The 22,544-nt window shown below is 42.5% G+C and overlaps 1 protein-coding gene and 1 long non-coding RNA gene across 2 annotated transcripts in view; one reads left to right on the top strand and one right to left on the bottom strand.

The window, feature by feature from the left end:
- ENPP6 (ectonucleotide pyrophosphatase/phosphodiesterase 6) overlaps window positions 1-22,544 on the bottom strand; it is a 127,088-nt gene that overhangs the window by 48,533 nt on the left and 56,011 nt on the right. The gene's annotated exons all lie outside the window — the stretch shown is intronic.
- LOC131279683 (uncharacterized) lies at window positions 16,724-20,302 on the top strand. The gene is made up of 3 exons (XR_009187085.2): window positions 16,724-16,994; window positions 18,638-18,715; window positions 19,777-20,302. It is a non-coding gene; the product is annotated as an uncharacterized lncRNA (long non-coding RNA).

Genomic DNA, 22,544 nt, shown 5'->3' with positions numbered 1-22,544 from the left:
AATGAATAGAAAAGGTGAAAGCCAACATAATGTAGGTATGACAGTGGTTTAAAAGGAAAGTCTAAGGTCATGTACATTGCTAAAGGAGAGCTAACACATGTAACATGGGACTGTAAAGCATTGTAAAGCTGTATGTGATATATGAATGTGGGTAAAATTGTATTTATAAGACTGCTTTTCTTTGAAACTGAACAAATGTGTATTAATACTACAAGATATTAATATCAGACAAAAAAACATGCTAAGTGAAAGAAACCAGACACAAAGGACCATATATTGTATGATTCCATTTATATAAAATGTAAATATAAATCAGTTTATGAAGATATAATTTGTGGTTATGTAGGGCTAGGGAAAGATAAAGGGATTGAGAGATGACTGCTAAAGGGTGTGGGGTTTTCTTTTTGCAACAATGAAATTGCTCTAACGTTTTTTGAGTGATGGTGTGCAACGTTGTGATTATACTACAAGCCACTTTGGATAGGTCATATGGTACATGCATACATCTCAATAAAACTGCTTTAAAAAATAAATAAATGAGCAAGAAGAGCCAGAAACAGCAGCTATGTTCAGCAGGGAAAGCATAGAGAGATTGAGAGGTGATGAATTTTCTCATTTGTCTGTTTTTTGTTTATTATTATTATTGAAATAATGGAAATGCTCTAATAATGATTGGAGTGATGAATATACAACTATGGGATCATAAAAATATCATTGTACACTTTAGATGAATGGTATGTGTTATTAATATGTGTCAAAAATTGGTTGTTAAAATACACATAGAAAGAAAAAAATAGTTATGAATGTTTACTATTGTTTAAATGTCATAAATACACATACATAAAAACATACTCAAAGATAAATTTTGGAAGTTGAAATCTTGGTGGCAGACTTTAATGACAAGTCAAGATATCAAGAATAAATAGAGATATAGAGCATTTGAAAACTAGTATCAAAAGCTGAATTCAATAGGTAAATATTGAAAAATTTATCTTATTGTATAGAGTATGCATTGTTTTCCAACTGTCATACAATTTTTGACCAAAAATGTTCTCATCTACAAAGAAAAGAACAATAACTTCAAAAAGTGGAAATTTTATAGTCCACAATAAATGTTCTGACCACAGGTAATAAAACTAGAAATTAATAGTAGTTTAATTATTAATAAAAAGAAATCCAACTACTTCTGAATTATAAAGAAAACGTTTATGTAACTTGGTGAAAAGAGGAAACAAAACTTCACTGACAGACTAGTTATTAACAACAGTGAAAATTCTACATTTCAAGACTGCATTAGATGCATTTCATTTAGCCCAGAAACAAATCAGCAACATTCATTGCTATCACCACCATAATTTATTATTGATTTGGAACTTCATATCAAGGAAATTAACAAATAGAAACAAGAAATGAATGTGGGAAGCATGTATGAGAGTTCTTACCTCTCAGAGTGTTTTTAAAACTTTTTTTCTGTAATCCTCTTTTTTCATGACACATTTCAGAAACAGGCACATACGCATATCGGAAACAACGTTTCACCAAACTACAAGCAACAGATGCTGATAACTTTTTGTTCTGTTCTCTGCTGTTCTATACCTTTTTTAAAAAATGCTGTTTAGCAGTCTATAAATTGATTTAACTATTCACTATGGATCAAGACCTGTGCTGGAAAACTACCAACATGAGCCATAATCCTAGATGTGGACCCTGGGTCATGCTCATCTGCTGAGAGGAAGCTTGTTGGGCAATATTCATACAATTTTTATGGTCTAAATGGTTTGCCTAGCAAACTGCCTCTAGAAACATCCTAGTAACCAAAGTTGTACCTATAAGCATCTTTATTACAATGTTACTTATAATTTTAAAAAAAACAGGAAGCAACTTAAATATTTGGTAACACAGATGTGGTTAAATAAAGTATGGTATATCCACATAATGAAATACCACACCAGTACTAAGATAATTGTCGTCTGTATTTTTTTTTTTTTTAAAGATTTATTTATTTATTTAATTCCCCCCCTCCCCTGGTTGTCTGTTCTTGGTGTCTATTTGCTGCGTCTTGTTTCTTTGTCCGCTTCTGTTGTCGTCAGCGGCACGGGAAGTGTGGGCGGCGCCATTCCTGGGCAGGCTGCTCTTTCTTTCACGCTGGGCGGCTCTCCTTACGGGGCGCACTCCTTGCGCGTGGGGCTCCCCCACGCGGGGGACACTCTTGCGTGGCAGGGCACTCCTTGCGCGCATCAGCACTGCGCATGGCCAGCTCCACACGGGTCAAGGAGGCCCGGGGCTTGAACCACGGGCCTCCCATGTGGTAGACGGACGCCCTAACCACTGGGCCAAAGTCCGTTTCCCATGTATTTATTGATTTATGAGTATTTTAAGTGAGAAAAGGGCTATGCAATAGTATGTGAAGTTTCCTCTCACATTCGTAAATATTTGAAACATATTTATGTCAAAAAAAGAGTGGAAGTGAACACAACCAAATATAAGAAAGAGCCAAAAGTGAGGGGCTGTTTTGGGGATTTTTGGATTAAACCTAAATCATACCCATGTCCCTTCTTCCTCTCCAGCTCCTTCTATAGAAAGAAGGAAGCTGGTTTCTCACTTCACCAGGCTGTTTGTGGCTGGGAATGGTCGCATGACCCAGTATTGGCCAAGGAGCCATTGAGATCCTCTGGGGAGTTTAAGGCCAAAAGCTTTGCTTCCTTAGCCAAAATAAAGAGGATTCTCTGGCACTGCCTTCTTTCTAGTTTGGAATGCAAGTTGTGAGAACATGATGATGGCAGCAGCCATCTTGAAACCATAAGGCAACAAGAATGAAGATAAAACAAGCCAATATTCTAAGATGGAGCAGAAGGGTGTAAAGAGCCTGGGTTTTTAAAAATGGCATTATTAAGAGCTGAGCCATCTAAAGTACTTCTTCATGTGATCCAAAGACATTCTTATTTGTTTTACCCACAGTTACTATTTTCTAGAGATTATTAAAAACTGAACTATTGATTACTAGACTTTAAATAAATTTTTACTTCAATAACTTCCCAAGGACAATTAGAACACTTTAACTTTTTTTTTTTAAGATTTATTTTATTTATTTCTCCCACCATCCCCCCACACCCTGTTGTCTGCTCTGTATCCATTCACTGTGTTCGTCTCTGTCTGCTCATGTTCCCATTAGGTGGCTCTGGGTACCGATACTGGGACCTTCTGGAGTGGGAGAGAGGCGATTACTTTCTTGAGCCACCCCAACTCCCTGTTCTGCTACATCTTCTTATTTTCTTCCCTCTGTGTCTCTTGTTGTGTCATATTGCTGTGCCAGCTCTCCGAGTTGGCCAGCACTCCTGAGCAGTGCAGCTTTCCTGTGTTGGGAGGCATTCCCAACAGGGCGGTTCTCCTGTGCAGGGCGACCTTCCCACATGGGCCAGCACTCCGTGTGGGCCAGTTAGCTTCATGGGTCAACTTGCCCTCACTAGAAGGCCCTGGGCATTGAACCCTGGACCTCCTACATGGTAGACAGGAGCCCAATTGGTTGAGCCACATCCATTTCTCCACTTTAACTTTAAATTTGACATTTCTCCTGTCTTCTGTGCTTTTGTTGTCATGTTCTCTATGATTTTTATCAAAAGACATTAGCACCATTATAATCATCATCATCAATATTATCAACTTACCTACATTGTTGTTTACCTATGTATTATCTTTTCTGTAGCTCTTCATTTCTTCCTGCACCTCTGTGCTTCCATCTGTGGTCATTTTCCTTCTGCCTGAAGAATTTAATATTTTCCTTACTCAAGACTTGCTGCTGATAAATTGTCTCCATCTTCTATTTCTAGAAAAAGTCTTTATTTTGTCTTCACTGCTTAAACGTATTTTTATAATTGTGATAAAATACACGTAAAAATAATTTTAACCATTTTTAAGTGATTATGTGACATTAAGTACATTGGCAATAATGGTAACTTTCACCACTATTTATTTCCAGACTATTTTCTTCACTCCAAACCAAAACCCTTACCTATTAGGCAATAACTCCCCATTTTCACCACCACCCCCAGCAACAATTATTCTGCTTTCTGTCTTCATGAATTTGCTTATTTTAACATAAAAGAAATCATATAATATTTGTCTTTTGGTGTCTGGCTTATCTCACTCAACATGATGTATTCAAGATTCATCCATGTTGTACCATGTACCAGCACTTCATTTCTTTTCAAGAAAGAATAATATTCCACTATATGGTATTACATTTTGTTTATCCATTCATCTGTTGATGAACTCTTGGATTGCTTACATCTTTTGGCTATTGTGAATAATGCTGCGATGTACATTGGTGTCCAGTCCCTATTTTCAATTCTTTTGGATATTTACCTAGGGATGGAATTGCCAGGTCATGTGGTAAATCTACTTTCAACTTTCTGAGTAACCACCAAATTGTTTTCCATAGTAGGGGCACCATTTTACATGCCCACCAACAACCTACTAAGGTTCCTATTTTTCTGAGTCCTTGCCAACAATTGTTATTTCCTGTTTTTTAATAATAGCCATCCTAGTAGCTGTGACTTAGGATCTCATTATGGTTTTAATTTTCATTTAATTTGCATTTGCTGAAATAAAAAGCTACTAGACAGTAACTTGAAGCCATAAGGAGAAATAAAGACTAAAGGTAACTATTTAGGTAAATATAAAATCTTGGGTTTTACTTTTGATTTGTAACTGCTTTCCCTCTATATGACTTAATAGGCAAGTGTGTAAAACAATAATAAAAATCTACATGAGGGAAGCACATGTGGCTCAAGCAGTTGGGCTCCTGTCTACCATATAGGAGGTCCAGGGTTCAATGCCCAGCACCTCCTGGTGAAGGCAGCTGGCCTGTGGGGCAAGCTGGTCCCCGTGGAGTGTTGCCCCATGCAGGAGTGCTGGCCAATGCAGACAGCTGATGCAGCACGATGACACAACAAAAAGAGACACAGAGGAGAGACAAAAAGAAACTTAGAAGACCAGGGAGCTGAGGGGGTGCAAGAGAATGGTCACCTCCCTCCCACTCCAGAAGGTCCAAGGATCATTCACTTCCACTTAATGAGAATATAAGCAGACACAGAAGAAAACACAGCAAATGGACACAGGGAGCAGACAATGGAGGGAGGGGGGAGAAAGAAATAAATCTTTAAAAAAAGCTACATGAAAGGGAATAAAATGTATAAGGATATATTCAGAGGCAATAATAATATAAAAGGGAAGGGATAGAGATATGTAGGAGTAGAGAGTTTGGAAGCTACTGAAACTAGGCTGTGTTTAGTTTAATATATTAATTTTAATTATGAAGGTAACCACTTAGAAAATAACTGAAAAGTATAGAGAAAGGAAAGCAGAAGGGAATCAATATGGTGCACTTCAAAAAAGCAACTAAATACAAAATAATATAGTAATGGAGTAACTGAGGAGCAAAAGACATACAGAAAACAGCTAAATGGAAGAAGTAAATCCCTCCTTGTCAATTATTATCTTAAATGTCAATGGATAAAATTCCCTTACTAAAAGTCCATGTTCCTAAATTGGTTGTTTTTATTGACTGTTGCCTACACTTATGAAAAATTATAAAGCTCCTCTGACAGTCTATATGTTATGTGCTGTAGGGAGCACATAATTTTGCTTATGGTGAGCAGCTAGGCTCTGGGCAGACCCACTTAGGCCATCAGGTTAGAGACTAAGATAATCACTAAGATAATCCAGTCTTTGGCTTTGTGAAAGCTCCAGTCCTTATGAGGGATTCAGTCCCTGTAAAACCCCCTCTTTTTCTAGTTCTTTGTTCCTGCCAGGGTGTTGCCCTTTACTGTTCCAAATGAAAGTGTGGGATGTTAACCAAGCACTTTTGCCTTGGTGGTCCCTGAACTCCAATTTTCTCCTTTCCCCCAATCCTGTGATTTAGTGAAAAGCTCAGCTCAGTTTCTTAGCCTTTCTGCTGCTGCTTTCAAGATCAGCATCGGCCTTCCAAATGCTGGTACTGATTGTCAGGTACACTTCTTTCTCTAGGTCTTGGTCCTACAGATTCTCACTGGTATGCCTCTGATCCATCACAGATATGTGCACATATGCACCGTTGAATGTTTCTCATAGTTCTCAGAGATAAAAGTTGTTTCAAAACAACTTAGCCAGCCATTGTACCAAGTGGAATCTCAAATTTTGATCATTTTAAACGTCAGTGGCAATATATTATTAGAAATCCATCTCCTAATGAAAGGAATGGAGATGCTTTTTAAAATTAATTCGTGAATCCGTGGATGAGTATTATTGATCGCTAGAGTGAGGCAAGTTCAGAATCAATTCTATTTCGATTTGTTAAATGTCAGTGCTGAGAAAGTTGTTCGCATAAAATAAGTAGATGGAAATAGAAGTCATTTGTTTTACCAACGTCATTCAATTCTTTGAACTGATTCTTTGAATGTTAACATTCACTCAGTGATCTACCATCATAAATTTTTAAATAATATTTCAACTGACAACTCAATTAAGTTTTTCTTAAATAATTTAAAAGCAAGAATTTGAAGCCATCTTTGACTTTCAAAAAGCTTTGTCATTTTGTCACAGATTCATTTGCTTCCTCAACGTCTCTACTAATATTTTGAACGGTCCCTTTATTTGGGTATCTGGAGGATTTTATACATTGGGGCAATGCACCTTAGTAAGATTCTTGATAGGTGAGGGGAATGTCTTTCTCATGGTAAAGAAGGAAAAGGCTATGTTTTCAGTTAGGCAAAGTTTAGGAATACTTATGAATGCTGAGGGTCATAGAATTGATCCCCTTAAAACTATCCTTGCTCTTGAAAAATCTCTGGGTACCCCAGTTGGAAGACTTTTGAACTAGGACAGTGGGCATCAATAGCTCTGCTGAGAGATCTGATATCCAGAAAGCAACTGGGCAGATAGTGGGGTTGGCATTTGGAGGTGAGAAGTGAGACGCATCTGAATGGCTGAAAGTGGTTTGCGTTCTGCTCCTCACGGTCACCCCACTACCGAAGCTCTGGAAGCACAACAGAGAGAGGAAGAACTTTTGCAGTAGAGTGAGCTGGGGATTATAGTAGCTGACTGTCCAGCCAGACAATGGCGTGAAAGGGCATCTCAACCCAAGAAGGAAGAACTGAGTACAAGGCTTCCAGACACTGTTAATTTGGACAGAAGCTATATAACTCTACATGACACTGAGAAGAGTTTGGACAAGAACCCGAGTGCAGAGAGACCGGGCCAATGCAGTTAACATGCTCTTTCTCTCTAGAATGATCTCTTCTTGGCCAAATTGCAAAGTCAAAAACATGCCCCTTACCTCTAACCTTAGAACTCGAAACGAATAGATGACTGCCAACGGATACGGCTAGCAAGAAATGGCAGTGACAGCACGGAGGAACATGAGGTTTTCAATCGGTAGTTTTAGAGAAAGCAGGTTAATTATCTCTAGGTAACTTCGCGTGGGTGCTTTGTTTTGTTTTATTTAGTCTTTATCTGATAGAACTCAGCAGACGGTGATGCATGGATTCACGAGATGGCTTTCTAATCAAGTGTCTGGAGCCCCTTCTCTGGACTCTTCTGCAACCTGCGAGAGTGGATGAGTTGCTCGGCCTTGTGGGCTGCTGCCTCCAGGCCATTTTCACGGCTTCACGGGGATCATGGAATCTGGTCAGCTGAGATCAGGGGTCATGGAATCTGGTCAGCTGAGATCAGGGGTCATGGAATCTGGTCAGCTGAGATCAGGGGTCATGGAATCTGGTCAGCTGAGATCAGGGGTCATGGAATCTGGTCAGCTGAGATCAGGGGTCATGGAATCTGGTCAGCTGAGATCAGGGGTCATGGAATCTGGTCAGCTGAGATCAGGGGTCACCCCAAAGTGACTGAGGAAAGAAGGCATTTCTGAAGCTTTGCCACAGAGCTCTGTGAGGAAGGAAACAGCAAAGACAGTGACCTGAATTACACAGTTTTAAAGACCAACCAGGAATTTGGAGTAAATATTTCCTGAGTATAAGAGTACAGAATCAGAGGAAACTTAAAAGATAACCAAAAAGAGCCACCACCAACGCCCACACACCTTTGTCTAATATTTTAAATCATTTTTTCTTCAAAACACTTAATTTCCATTCACCAGAAAATTAAATTTTGATATATCCATTTTGTCACACTTTACCTCAACAGGCCAAAAAAAAAGTCAAAATACGCATCTCTCTGTCTACAATGCGAACGATGGCCTCGCAGATGTGGCATCCTTGTGCAATTAAGCAGCACAGCAATACATGGAAGACTTAGAGCGAATTCCTTTATTTTACAGTGGAGAAAACAGAAGCTCAGATAGAAGAAGTGACTGTCCCAAGATCTCCCTACTAGTAATCAGATACCCTGGCCCCGGTACTTTTCCACTATGCGCGCTGTTTTCCCATGAGCCTTGCTCCTTAGCAGCGCTCTCTGAGGGCCACAAAGTTAAGCCCATAAAAATCAGGAAGTTCTCCAAACTTCCTGGAGCACAGATCTCGCCTTCCAAGGGGAGCTCCCACTTGCCAATTTTTGACACATCTTGTACAGTAACCCTGGGGGGCTGCATTTTATGTGATGCGAGACAGGTGTGCAACTGTTGAATCCACATCCCAAGAAAGCTCATTAAAATAGCTAAGCCAATTAAGCCCTTAGAAACATGCAACCTTTTACAGGAAAATGCATCTGAGACAAGGAGCTTGTGGGAACAAGCCCCTGGGAAGAAGTGTGGCCTTTGATCACAGGGCGCTTTGCCCACGGTCGGCCCGACCCCTCGGCCTGGAAGACTCTGGCAGTGGCCCCTTCGACGCAGGAAGGAAGGAAGTGGGTGGGGTCTCCAGGTGGCAGGCACTGGAAGCCTGGCCCGTGTGGAGGGCCTGAGACCAGGGAAGACAATTAGACGAGACAACTCACCCATGAGAGCCCATTCATACACCCAGCTGAAAATTACTCACCAGGCATTTTTAAGAAGTGAATCACAGGAAACCAAGGTGAGAGGACAATGATGCCTTCCCCTGGCTGCCAGAGACTCCGCTCTAGGAGCGCAGGTGGGTGAGACGACAGCAAGTCGTAACAAGCCCAAAGGCGGGGTTTTGATCTCTGCTTCTGCTCCTTAGCTCTACGTGAAGAAAGACCTCCAGCCCAGGCTGAGGACCTGCTCCCTCAGGAGTGGGCGCAGGGGGGAGTGACCAGCCCGACAGCACAAGAATTCTGTCCCTTGATCGTCCCATCAGCAGCGTCTCTGTCTCTGAGGAACACGCTTCAAGAACATCTGAATTGTGAAAATGACTGAAATGTTTAGAGCGATACCAGGTGCCCCCACCGGAAGCCAGCTTGCCTTTCTGACCACGTGGTGCTCCTGATCAGAGTGTCCTTCTCGGGGGAGATGGTTTCCTGGCATTTGGGTCACAGCGTCCCGGGCCTAGTCAGGATACAAGATGCCAACCAGCCCTTTACCGCAGGGCTCGGCGCTGTCGGCTGCCTTCCTGGAGCTTTAGCCACTATCCTTCGATGTTTGAGTCTGTGAGCCCCACATCTCACAAGCTGCCCTTACGCTTGTTAGGAGTTGAACGGTGTCCCCACAGAAGATAAATCCTAACCCCCGACACCTTGGCCGTGAACTTATTTGGAAATTAGTTAAGTTAAAATGAGGTCTCATTGGAGTAGGGTGGATCCGTAGTCTAGTAGGACTATTGTCCTTAAAAGAAGGGAGAGGAGACTCAGAGAGAAGAAAGAGGCAGTGAGGCAGCTCTGCCACAAGCCAGGGAACGCCCAGGATTGCTGGCCACCCCAGAGCCAAAAGAAAAGCCTGCAACAGAGTCTTCCCTACGACCTCCGAGGCAGTGAGCCCTGCCAATGCCTGCAGTCCTTTCTTCTGGCCTCCACATAATAAATTTCTGTTTTCCTAAGCCACCCGGTCTGTGGTACTTTGTTAAGGTAGACCTAGGAAACTAAGATACCCCTTGCCTGATGGGGTCCCCAGCCCTCCCAGGCTCCCGGGCAGTTCTGATCCCCTCTCACCAGGAGGGGCCAGGCTCAGCACATGTGCACGTGGGCCCCGCGAGGCCCTCGTGCTAGCAACCCTGCTGCCAGCTCCCCTGGACCACCTGGCTCACTGCTCTGGTGCTAAGCTCCGCCTCTGCATTTGGCCGTGTATAGGGTTTGCTTGGTCCAGTGGCTTCTGTCCCAGAGCCCTGGCACACCGGAGTCCCTCCCTGACTCATTTCCTTCTCCAGAGACCTGCTGGCAGCTCCCTCCGCCCACCGTCTTTCCACCACCCCCTGTCCCTCACCACCCCGATGCCCTATCCCAGAACTCTCTGGTGACTTGAAATGAGGCCAGGTTACTCTGCGGTCTTTGCTGCAGATGCGTATTTGAGCTCTTGGTGTGACCTGGCAGCTGGTATTTGTGGCTAACGGTGCCTGAGCCAGAGCACTCTGCCAGCGTATCTCACAGGAACGGGCACAGGCTGGAGCTGCCTTGCTGGACTCTTGACACAGGGGGAGGAGATTAGAACTACTAAACATATACACTGGTCAGATACTCTCCACTTCCTATGTCACTTAACATCTCCAACAACCCCGTGATGTATGTATGATTATTTCTTGCTTGATTACTAATGAAATTGGGGTGCAAGAGGTTAAGTCCTGCCCCAGGTCCCATAGCCAGTAAGTGACTGAAGTGGTCTGAAGCCATGGCTGGCTCTTCCTTTAAGAACCCTAGCTGGAACAGCTACAGGACCTTGTAATAGGAAACGGCTTCATGAACTTCACACCCAAAGCACGAGCAGCAAAAAAACAATAGATGCATGGGGCCTCCTCAAAATTAAAGCCTTTTGCACCTCAAAGGAGTTTGTCAAGAAAGTGAAAAGACAGCCTACCCAATGGGAAAAAATATTTGGTAACCATATATCTGATAGGAGACTAATATCCTGCATATATAAAGAACTCCTATATCTTGAAAATAAAAAGACAAACAACCCATTTAAAAAAATGGGCAAGAGATTTTAACAGATGCTCCTCCAAAGAAGAACTACAAATGGCTAAAAAGCACATGAAAAAATGCTCAATATCACTAGCTGTTAGGGAAATGCAAATCAAAACTACAATGAGATACCATCTTACTCCCATGAGACTGGCGATTATCAAAAAAACAGAAGACTACAAGGGTTGGAGACGAAGTGGACAAATGGAACCCTCATCCACTGCTGGTGGGAATGTAGAAGGATCCAGACATTCTGGAGGATTGTATGGTGGTTTCTCAAAAAACTAGCCATAGATTTGCCATGTGACCCAGCAATTCCGCTGCTGGGTATATACCCAGAAGAACTGAAAACAAAGACACAAACCAATATATGCACACCAATGTTCATAGCAGCATTATTCACTATTGCCAAAAGTTGCAATCAATCCAAATGCCCACCAACAGATGAATGGATAAATAAAATGTGGTACATATATACAATGGAATACTACTCAGCTATACAGTACAAACACATGGGATAACATGGATGAATCTTGAGGACCTTATGTTGAGTGAAGCAAGCCAGGCATTGAAGGACAAATACTACATGACCTCTCTGATATGAAATAAGTAAACCAAGCTGCCTCAGAGAGCTAGAGACTGGATGATAGTCTTAAAGGAAGTTGGGGAGGAGAAGGAAGTTTGCGAGTTGATGCCTACATGGGTGAAATCTATGATAAGCTGGAGGTAAGTATTTGTACAGGGAAGGGTTAAGATGGGGGCACATGGATACCTATGGCTGGGGCTTTGCAGGCTTCAGGGGGGCTAGGGTTGGAAGGATGGGTCAGATGGCCCAAGGAACTGGGGGGAGCTCTGGGGGGAATATTTGAACATGGAAGATTATCAGGTATGTGGTTGAAACTATAATGTTGAGAAAACTCTTTAGAAAATATAATAAGGAAGGATTACCTGTGTAGGATGCTTAAGGGGGGGCATCTGTAACAGGGGCAGGCTTCTAGGGAGTGTGTGGGTGCTCATTTTGTCAAAGTGTGTTATATCATTGGGTGGAGACCCATACAATGAGTGTGAAGGTGTACCCACATCCTGGGGAGGACTGGTGTTCTCAAACAGAGGGAATTGTATCTCTCGAGAGAACTGGTGGCTCCCAATGGGTTAGGGCAGTCTATTATGTCAAGCCCTCAGTATTGTTGCAAGTATCTGTGAATTTGATCCTTCAAGTAATGAGGACTGATTGTCACTATGGGTCCTGAGGGAAGGGGGAGAGAGGTATAGAATAGATGGAAACAGGGTAACTGGGGGGCAATGGAAATGTTCCACAAGCTCATGCAATAATGGATATAAGACTTGTTAAATTACACCAAAAGTGTATAAAAGTCTATAGGCTAAAATGTAAACCATAATGTAAAACATAAGTTAACTAAAAATTTAGAAAACTGTACAGTCTAAAATATAAACCATAATGTAAACCAAAAGGGAACCATGTTTGAAAGCTATGTTTTAATATCTGTATATCAGCTGCAGCAAATATAACTTGAACATGTAAAAAGATCATTGCTGTGGAAGAGGGAAAAGGGTTTGATGCTGGATATATGGGAGTCCCCTATATTGTATATGTGAATTGCTGTGATCTAAAACTTTTGTGAAGACAAAATTAAAAATTAGAAGAAAAAAAAAGGAAGAATGTAGACACTGAGGAAGAAATGAAAGAAATTGCCTTGCCACTGCACATACAGGGCAACCCCTACTGCAGTGATGAAAGGCAAAATGTCAAAAACAAAGCTTTATAATATTTTTAATTTTTTAATACCCCAATTTATTTTTACTTTATTTTAGTTTTCCTAAATTAGTATGTATTCTATTTCTAATCTTTAAACCCATCACTATATTTCATTTTCCTATTAATTGAATATGGCAGTATATTAGGCTTCAATTTTGAAGAAGTTTTGGACCACAGAAAGGTTCAACTATGGCAGGGAAGGAACACTGGTGTGGGGCATTATTGATGGGGGGCACATGGTTGGGAGGGAGTTCTCTAGGGCATGTATATAGGGTATATAAAAATGTTTGGTTATATGTTGGGTATTTTCGTAGTAGTTACAGTTTAAAAATGACAACTGAGGGAGTGCTGAGTTCCTACTCAGGGGAGCTCTATCACATTCCCCAATGAAACAGCAATAATCCCCCAAGTGCAATGGCAAAGACCAACAAAGAAGGATGGTCCAACAATGAGCCCTTGATACTGAGGACTATGCTTATGAGCTTGTGTGCCTGAAATATGAACTAGGCCTAGTCCTACAGGTTGTCTACAAGTTACCTCCTGAGAGCTTCCATGTTGCTCAAATGTGGCCACTCTCTAAGCCAAACTAAGCATGTAAATGTATTACCTTCCCTGCCAGCGTGGGACATGACTCCCAGGGATGAGCCTCCCTGGCACCAAGGGATTACTACCAAGCAGCAGCTGGTGATGTAACTGAAAAAAGACCTTGAGTAAAAAGGTCAACTCAGACCAGCAGAATATCTCAACCTACATGTAGGATCATATGTTAAAAACTGTTTTTGACCTTGACTAAAAGGGGGAAATGAGTTTATATGGTTAAGAGTCTTCAAAAAAGAGTCAGGAGGTCATCAGAGGCATTGTACTTATGCACACCTCAGCAGGACCACAGAGACAGTCAAAGTAGATACAACCCCAGGTACTGAGGGCTACAGAGACCCACAGGTTCTTTGGTCATGGCAGATGGCTCTGGAATTCAGTGCCATGTCAGTTGGCCCTACTTTGGAATTTGTGTTCCTGAGTGTGATGGAGTTGGACTCAGATGTGACCTTTCTATGCATGCCTCTTCTGTCATTTTTACTGAACCTGTGGTTGGTGCTAGGGATGGTTTATACTCAGGAGACTTGAATCTCTGGACTGTCCATGTGCCAGCTGGGCCCTGAACCTCAGCAGACTTGCAACTCCTACCCTCTGTTTCATTGGACTTACCCAGGTCACCTAACAGGGAGGTGAAGATGGTCGATCACCGCATCAGGGAACCAAGACTGCCTACAACTGCAAGTAGGAGAATTGCATCCATCATCCATGTGGAATCTAAGCCCCCTCTCGATATAGAGATGGAGTGGACATCACCATTCCAGGGTCCACAGGATGGAGGAATAAAATATGGATTAGAGTGGATTTATTTATATGCTACTATGGAACTAATTGTGGTTAGTAATGGAGAAAAATGTAGCACTGATGTGGAGAAAGTGGCCACGGCAGCTGCTGAGGGCAGGGAGAAGGAAGCAGAGATGTGATGTGGGGGCATTTTTGGGACTTGGAGTTGTCCTAAATGATATTGCAGGGACAGATGCTGGACATTATATATCCTGCTATAACCCACTGAATGGACTGGGGGAGAGTGTAAACTACAATGTAAACTATTATCCATGTAGTGCAGCAGTGCTCTCAAATGTATTCACCAAATGCAATGAATGTGCCACAATGGTGAAAGAGGTTGTTGATGTGGGAGGAGTGGGGTGAGGGGAGGTGGGAGGTATATGGGAACCTCTTATAGTTTTTTAATATAACATTTAAAAAAAAATTAGATCGTAAAAAAAAAAATTAAAATTAATTTTTAAAAAGTACCCTGCCTGAAGTTTCCTAGGTGCTCCTGTGAAGGGCTGCAAATCTAGCAGGAAACTCAGTGCTCTGCACCCAAGGGAATCAGGCAGGGTAACAGGGCTGCACCTTCAGGCCCACCACAGAGAAATCCCTCTGGGAAATCCTGGGGCAGACAGTGAGCCCCCAGCACGCAGCTGGGAGAGGCAGGGAAGAGCCGCCGAATCCACCGCCCCCTGCCCACCTTCTTGGCCCTGGGAGGGATGTGGCTTAGTCCTAAGAGGAAGTAGTCCCAGCCACCCAAAGCCCAAGGCTCTGGTAGTTTCTTCTGAGGGCTAATTTATTATAGGAATTACCAACGTTGGGTCCCTTTCTTCCCATTGTAAGGAGCCCTCCCTCTGAAGCCAGCAAGGCTCACCCCAGCCTTGGGTGGGAGCCCAGGCACCAGTGCAGGGGTCTTCACTTGGGACTTGGGAGTCAGACGGCCCAGGGCAGCCCAGCTCACTCACCTCCTGGCGCGGTGCTCTCTGGACTTCAGTTCCCTTATTTGAAAAGTGGGTGTAATTGTGGTAATTTCTTATGATTATTCTGGGGATTCAATGACACCATATGACAACATGTATGTGAAGTGCTTCGCCCATGCTCAAACTATCTATATATTTTGCTTTTCTTGTCATCATCAAAGATGGTCTTGGTTCCAAATATACCTGTGTGGGACAGAGAGTGGCCCTGGGGAGTTTTAAAGTCTGCTCCCTACTCGCTACCACCCTGAGACAAAAGAAAGAGACTTCAGGAAGGAGGACCACCAGGACAGCGTAACTAGTAGAGAAGGGAGGGCTGAGGGGTGGGGCTGCTTGGACTGTGCGTAGAGCCAGAGCCTGGGGCACGCAAGGCAGGTGCACCACTCAAGCTGCAAAGCGCCTTCAGTGGGGTCCTGCGCAAGAGAATCAGCCCTGAAGCTGGAGACCCTCCCCAGACCAGTGAGATCAGCAGGGCTTATCTGCGGGTGCAGACCAGGCTCTGGCATTGGTTAAAAGCTGACCTGGTGATTAGTGCATGTGTCCAGGGCTGAGAAGCACTCCTAAGGAGGGAGAAACAAGGGCAGAGACTCAAGCAGGCTGGCCTCTTCAAGGGCAAGCAGGAAAGCGCTGATGGGCAAGAGGGAGGGCTCTTAGGGGCCTTTCCCAAGAGCACAGCCTTGCATTGCACATCCCCCTCATGGAGAGGATCTGGGGTCCCTCGGAAGACTCCCTAAAGAGCTGAGCCTGGGGCGGGTGCAGGTGGAAGGCGGCGTGTGGGGCGTGGGGTATGTATGGGGGTGGGGGGATACAGAGCAGCCTTTTCCTGGAGTTCACTGGAGAGGGGTCCTCACTGGAGCAGCCGAGCCTGCCCAGGAAGCCTGATGGTCAGGGTCTGATGCCCGGATACAGGCAGAAAGCAAACAGAGGTGGCAGTGGCCGCCTCCCTCCCACTCTGCAGCAGCCCTGGGCATCCCACACCAGTGCGGCTGCGAGCCGTGAGGAGCTTTCCATGGAACTGACACTGACTCCAAACAGGCTTGTGGAATGGCGGAGCACCCCACATCCCAACGGCAGCCCGGGAAAAGGCTGCCGGGATCTGTGAGTGGCAGCAGACCTTGCAAACAAAAACTTGGTTCCTCATTGGGTCCTACCCTGAAGGCTGACATTGCCATTCCCAGAAGTCGTTGCTTTAAACTAGTAAGGCTTTGAAGACTGTTAGAATGTGCTAGTATCTGTTCTGAGATAACTGGCTGAAATCTCTTGATCAGATCGGCTGGGAGTCTGAGGGAATAAGACAGACTCTAAACTGGTGGCTCAGAAGAGGGCTCTGAGAGAGGGCCCACTTGGCAGGGCAGACCAGGTCGAGCCCAGCAGCGAGCCATGGGCACCGGGAGAGGACGCAGACTGAGCGTCCTGAAAAGAACCTCCAGCCCTTCAGGAGCTAATCCTAGAGGGTACAGGAGCAGCGCCCTGAAAACCCATTTCTCTTGGTCTGATTTTCTGCAAGCCAGAGCCTTGTATCAGGCTTGATACACTTACCCACAAACCTTCCACCCCTCCCACTTCCTTTCTCCCTTATCTTCCCTTCCCACCCTTTGCCTTGCTCATTCCTGCCGGGCAACCTCCCTCCCTTTCTTCCTGCCCTTTCTATCTTTTTTGATTTTTCTGCTCTCTTTATTTTTCCTTCCACGTTAAAACATCAAATGACATATTTGATTTTCCACTCTACCTACTCTTGATGAAGCCAGTAATCCATCGATGTTAAGAAATGTAACTACAACGTAGCTGCAAGGAAGACAAAAGAAAGTCCCGAGATTGGTCTTCACTGTCCACTCGTCACACTATGAAGCGATGACTTTTGACACAGCTGGCTCCATTGTTACAAGGTAAAGCTTCTTGGGGGCAGGGCTCTGGTACATTCTCTTCGAGGCATATGAGCCACACAATGAAGCGATGATAAGATAAACGCATAAATGAAAACTACAGCCAGTTGACTTCCAATTTTCTTTTTATCAGAGGAACCCCGTTTCCCACGAGTCCCTGCCATTTTCTCCGTTTCCAGCATGTGAGCCCTAGGGCACTCAAGGCTGAATGAGTGCCAGGGAATAACTCGTTGCAGAGGTTAAGTGACTTGACTGAGAACAAATGGAGAAATACACACTTTGGTAGAAATAAATTTGGACAAAACAATTTGGCAGGAAATAATTTGGTTAATGTACTAATTTGGTAAAAACAGTAATTTGGTTTAAAATGATTATTCCCTGATTCTGGATTTAGAGTATTTTTTGTCTAATGTAGTTTGTCTACTTTTATTCAACCCTTCATCTCATTTTTGTGTGTGTTCACCCCAATTCCTTTTCAGTCATTTCGCAGGGGTTGACTAATTAGAAATTAGTTGAAACAACCTGAATTATTTTTCCTACTTTAAAAACAATACATTCTTGCTACAAAATAGATAAATAAAAAATACAATGAGCTCCTATAATTCTATTCAGTGGCAACTCTATTTAACACCTCAAAATATATCCTCACTCATCTTTTTCTATACTTATACCTATATTACTATGTTCTTCCCCAAAATGAGATAATTCTCTTCAAAATATTTGGAAATATAATATATTTATGTAAACCATCCATAGCATATCATAGCATATGAGACTTCTAAGCTACCACCAAACTCTTTTCCTCAGCTACCTAGAGATTTTCCAGACTCACTTGCAGTTAGAATTGGCTATGAGATAGTGTTCTAGCCAATAAAATGAGAGCAGAAATTATATGCACCAGGTCTGACCCCAAAAATCTCCTACCCATGATCCTCCATGTCCTTTCCTCTTCAGTGTGACCTTAGAACTCATGTATTTATGATGGTGAAGTCACAATGTGCAAAGAGTCTGGATCTCTATATCACTGTTCAGAAGAGCATCAACTGGTGTTATGGAACACCCATTTTGGGTTTTCTGTGAGCAAGAAAATAAACTTCTACTGGATTAAGCCAATTTGGGGGATTTTGCTGAGACCTAAGGGCTTATATGTTTCCGTAACCGATGTTACCTTACTAATACACCTAGTCTGTTGAACCCGAGTACCATGATGTAGAGCATCTAAGGCACTTAACAGGCCAGCTATTATGAATGGTTTCATTTCTCTTCATTCTGGCCTTAGTCAGTCAGCTGCAACTGTATGTTACTCTTGCAGTTCCACAAATATGACATGCCTTTGCTTGCCTTGTCTTTGACCCTTAGCATATGATCCTTCCTCGTCCTCAGTTGCCCCTAGGAATCCATCCTGTGTGCTTACCCAACACCCTGTGTCTATTACAGCCACAGCATCAGCCTGAATGGATGGAACCTTCCTGTTTCTTGTTTACCTCCTCTATCTAAGGGAATGTGCCTCTACCATCGACTCCCTCATGCCTAGCATGGAGCCTAACCATCATGGATGCTGAAAATATTTGTGGAACAGATGACCTACACTGAAACCCTTTGCTCTTAGGCAAATTGCTTCACTTTTTCAATCACTTTTCTTTTAGAAAGGAGGTGGAGTTTTGTCATTAAGCCCTACCCAGAACATATGAACTCCTGATGAGAGTCAGTGATTCACTAACCAGGTACAAAAAAGGTTATTGCTTTATTTTTCATACTTTTCTTCCTGTTTATATGAAAATTGTCTTTGTGGCAAAAAAATCATAGTAAATTGTATTATTTATACATTGTTTTCTTCAAAACCAATGCCAGATGGCATACAATAATCACCATCACTATTAAAGGCAAGACTTTCTTGCAATAGATAGAAATGAAATAGTACTCTGCAGGTTATGGACATTTCTCTAGACTAAGTTAGAAAATGTTCAAGAAGAGAAGCAGCCACAAACTTTAGAATTTGCCAGTGATGTCCCCTTAACAAATCCAGATGATCTCTTTGTAGTCCTCATAATATTCAGCAATATTAAGCATTAATGATGACTACTGCTCTCTTGAAAATATTTTATTATTTTGGTGTTTGTCAAAAGTGCTCATCGGAGGTCCTGCCCCATTTAAAATGGAGCAAGGTGCCCCAAGGCTCTGTCCCCCCAAAAAAGTTTTGAACAACCAGCAAGAACTGGCAGAAATATCTTTCTCAATGTTCCAGAAAACAGTTCAAGGGCACAGTAATAGGGAGAGTGCCAAATCAAGAAAAAGGCTACTTAAAAGTATTAGGACCTCCTGGTGTCCTGGCTGGCCCCTCTCCTACTCTTTACCAGCTTGGCACGGAGCCAGTTCATGCTCTCAGTGCAGATTAGAGAGAATAGAGTTGTCCTCAGGCACATACTGGGAGCATGTATGTCTGCCCAGTTTGTCTAGTGATGGATTGAGAGACTTGCCATTCCATAACTTGCCCTAAATGTAGAAGGCAACTGTGATGGTTAGGCTATTGTGTCAACTTGACCAGGTAATTGTGCCCAATTGTTTGGTCAAGCAAGCACTGGCCAAATGTAATACAAGGGCATTTATGGACTTTAGTCACCATTGACTATACTGCAGTGGTAAGTCATAGATAGCTGATTACAGTTATATCAGTCGGGGAGATTGCTATCAGCAATGAATAATGCTTTATCTGATCAGTTGAATGCCTTAATAGGGGAAGTGATTTCAGTATTGAGTGAGAATTTTCCATCTCATCTTTGGACAGCCGTCATCTCCCAGAACTCATCAAGAGCCTACATTGGACTTTCATTGGAGCCCCTGGTTGCAGCCTGCCTGCAGAACCTGGACTTGTACATCCCCACAGCTGTGTGAGAGACTCTTGTAAAATCGCATACTATTGACAGACATATCTTGTTGATTCTCTTTCCCTAGAGAACCCTGACTAATACAGCAACTCACAGAACTCTCGTGCAGAATGCTGTGGATTAACAGTCAAGTCATGCTGCCTTGAGCAAGGAATTGTAGGTTACACAGCATGGTTTGCCCAGGGCCATGAGAGAACTGTTTCCTAGAAAAGAAGGGACATTTAGAACCATGTAAATGGAGGAATTCTTAGAGTCACTGTACACTGCCCAAGACAAGATGCATGAATAAAAAGAATCAGGGAGACCCCTATTGTTTGGCCTGAAGCTATCCTTTAAACTCATTGTATAGATAAGCCCTGAAGGAGAACATTGCACTGGTCAATCTGCAAAGACTAGGAAAGCTATTTTCCTTCCCCTCCTCCTCCTCCTCCTCCTTTTCTTTTTGTAATCTCCTAGCAATCATGGGAAGCTATGTCATAATACTAGATGAATACAAGCTTAAGGAACATATGACTCAGAATCTAAATACCAGTGATAAAATATTAAAATATCAAAATGTCAGGTTTCAACAAAAGGTCACAAAATATACAAAGCAACAGAAAGTGATGGCCTAAGTAAGGGAGATTAAAGCATTAGAAATCATAAGGGAGGAGGATCAGACCTGGGGCATATCAGACAAAGACTTTTAAAAATGGGTCCTAAATATGTTCAAAGAGCTAGAGGAAAAAGAGAAAGAATGAAAGGAAATCAGGAAAACAATAAGTGAACACAAAATATCAAGAGAGAGATGGAAAGAAACCAAATAGAGCTAAAGATCACAGTAACAGAAATTTAAAATTCCATAGAGGGGTTCAACAGAGATTGGAGCTGGCAGAAGAAAGAATTAGAGAACTTGAAGATAAGATAATTGAAATTATTCACTCCAAAAATCAGAAAGAAAAATGAAAAAAGTAAACAGAACCTGAGGAAGCTGTGGGACACTATTGAACATACCAATATATGCATTATGGGAGTCCCCAAAGGAGGGGGGCAGGAACGGGGGGAAAGAAAAGGGAAAAGAGTATATTCTAATAAATAATGGCTGAAAACTTCCCAAATTTAACAAAAGTTATGTATATTCACATACAAGATATTCAATGAACTCCAAACCAGATAAACCCAAGAGATCCACACTGTGGCATAATATAATCGAACTGTCAAATGCTAAAGATAGAGAATTCTGAAAGTCACTACAAGAGAGAAGCAATGTGTCACACACAAGGGGACCTTAATTAAGTGCCAATTTCTCATGAGAAACCATGAAGCCAAGAAGGCAGTGGGATGACAAATATATAGCACTTAAACCAAAAAAAAAAAAAAAAAAAAAAGCCAACCAAGAAATCTATATCTGGAAACAGTCTTTCAAAAATGAGAGTGAGGGGAAACGGACTTTGGCCCAGTGGTTAGGGCGTCCATCTACCATATGGGAGGTCCACGGTTCAAACCCCGGGCCTCCTCGACCCGTGTGGAGCTGGCCATGCGCAGTGCTGATGCGCGCAAGGAGTGCCGTGCCACACAAGGGTGTCCCCCGCGTGGGGGAGCCCCCACGCGCAAGGAGTGTGCCCGTGAGGAAAGCTGCCCAGCATGAAAAGAAAGTGCAGCCTGCCCAGGAATGGCGCCGCCCACACTTCCTGTGCCGCTGACGACAACAGAAGCAGACAAAGAAACAAGACACCAAGAACAGACAACCAGGGGAGGGGGGGGAATTAAATAAATAAATAAATCTTTAAAAAAAAAAAATGAGAGTGAGATTGAGCCATTCCTGGTAAACAAGAGCTGAGAGAATACGTCACCACTATACTGGCCCTACAAGGATGCTAGAGTTCTACAGCTTGAAAGGAAAGGACAGTAGACAATAGAGTGAAGCCACATGAAGAAATATTAATAAAAATCCCTCTTAAGGGTAAAAATAAATACCAGTACTATTACATTTTTTATTTGTAGCTCCACTCTTTACTTCCTATAGGATCTAAAAGGCTAATGCATAAAACATAATGATAAATCAGTGGTTTTTAGCTTCATAATATATAAACAGGTATTATAATTTGTAACAAGAACTACATAAATGTGTGGGGACATAGGAGTATAAGAACATAGTCTGTTTATACTATTGAATTTAAGGTTTGTATCAAAGCAAACGATTTAGATTGTTAAATTTAAGCCCCATTGCAACTTCATAGAAAATATCCTAGAATATGCAAGCTTACAGAGATAGAAATTAGAGTACAGTTTACCAGGGCCCTGGGGGAATGGGGAGTTATTGCATAATGGGTGTAGGATTTCTGTTTGGGGAGATGGGAAAGTCTTAGTAATAGAAGATGCTATCAATACCTAAATATTGTGAAAGTGTATGGTATGCTTGGAAGTGGTTGAGATGGTGAAGTTTATGTCGTATATATGTTCCCACAATTGGGAAAAAAAAGAGCAACTAAAGAGACAATGACAATGCAATACATGATCTTGGATGAGATCTAGCAAGGGAGGAGAAAAGGCTCAAAGGGATATTATTGGGTCATATGAAAAAATTGGAATATTGACTGTCAGTTTTAAATCAACATTTCAATTTCTTGAACTTGATAACTGCACTTGAGGCAGTTACATGGGTGACTGTCCTTGTTCTTAGGAAATA

The sequence above is a fragment of the Dasypus novemcinctus genome, chromosome 1, assembly GCF_030445035.2.
Source record: "Dasypus novemcinctus isolate mDasNov1 chromosome 1, mDasNov1.1.hap2, whole genome shotgun sequence".
Lineage (NCBI taxonomy): Eukaryota > Metazoa > Chordata > Mammalia > Cingulata > Dasypodidae > Dasypus > Dasypus novemcinctus.
The sequence above is the reverse complement of the archived record's forward strand: the minus strand, read 5'-3'. Positions and strand labels throughout refer to the sequence as shown.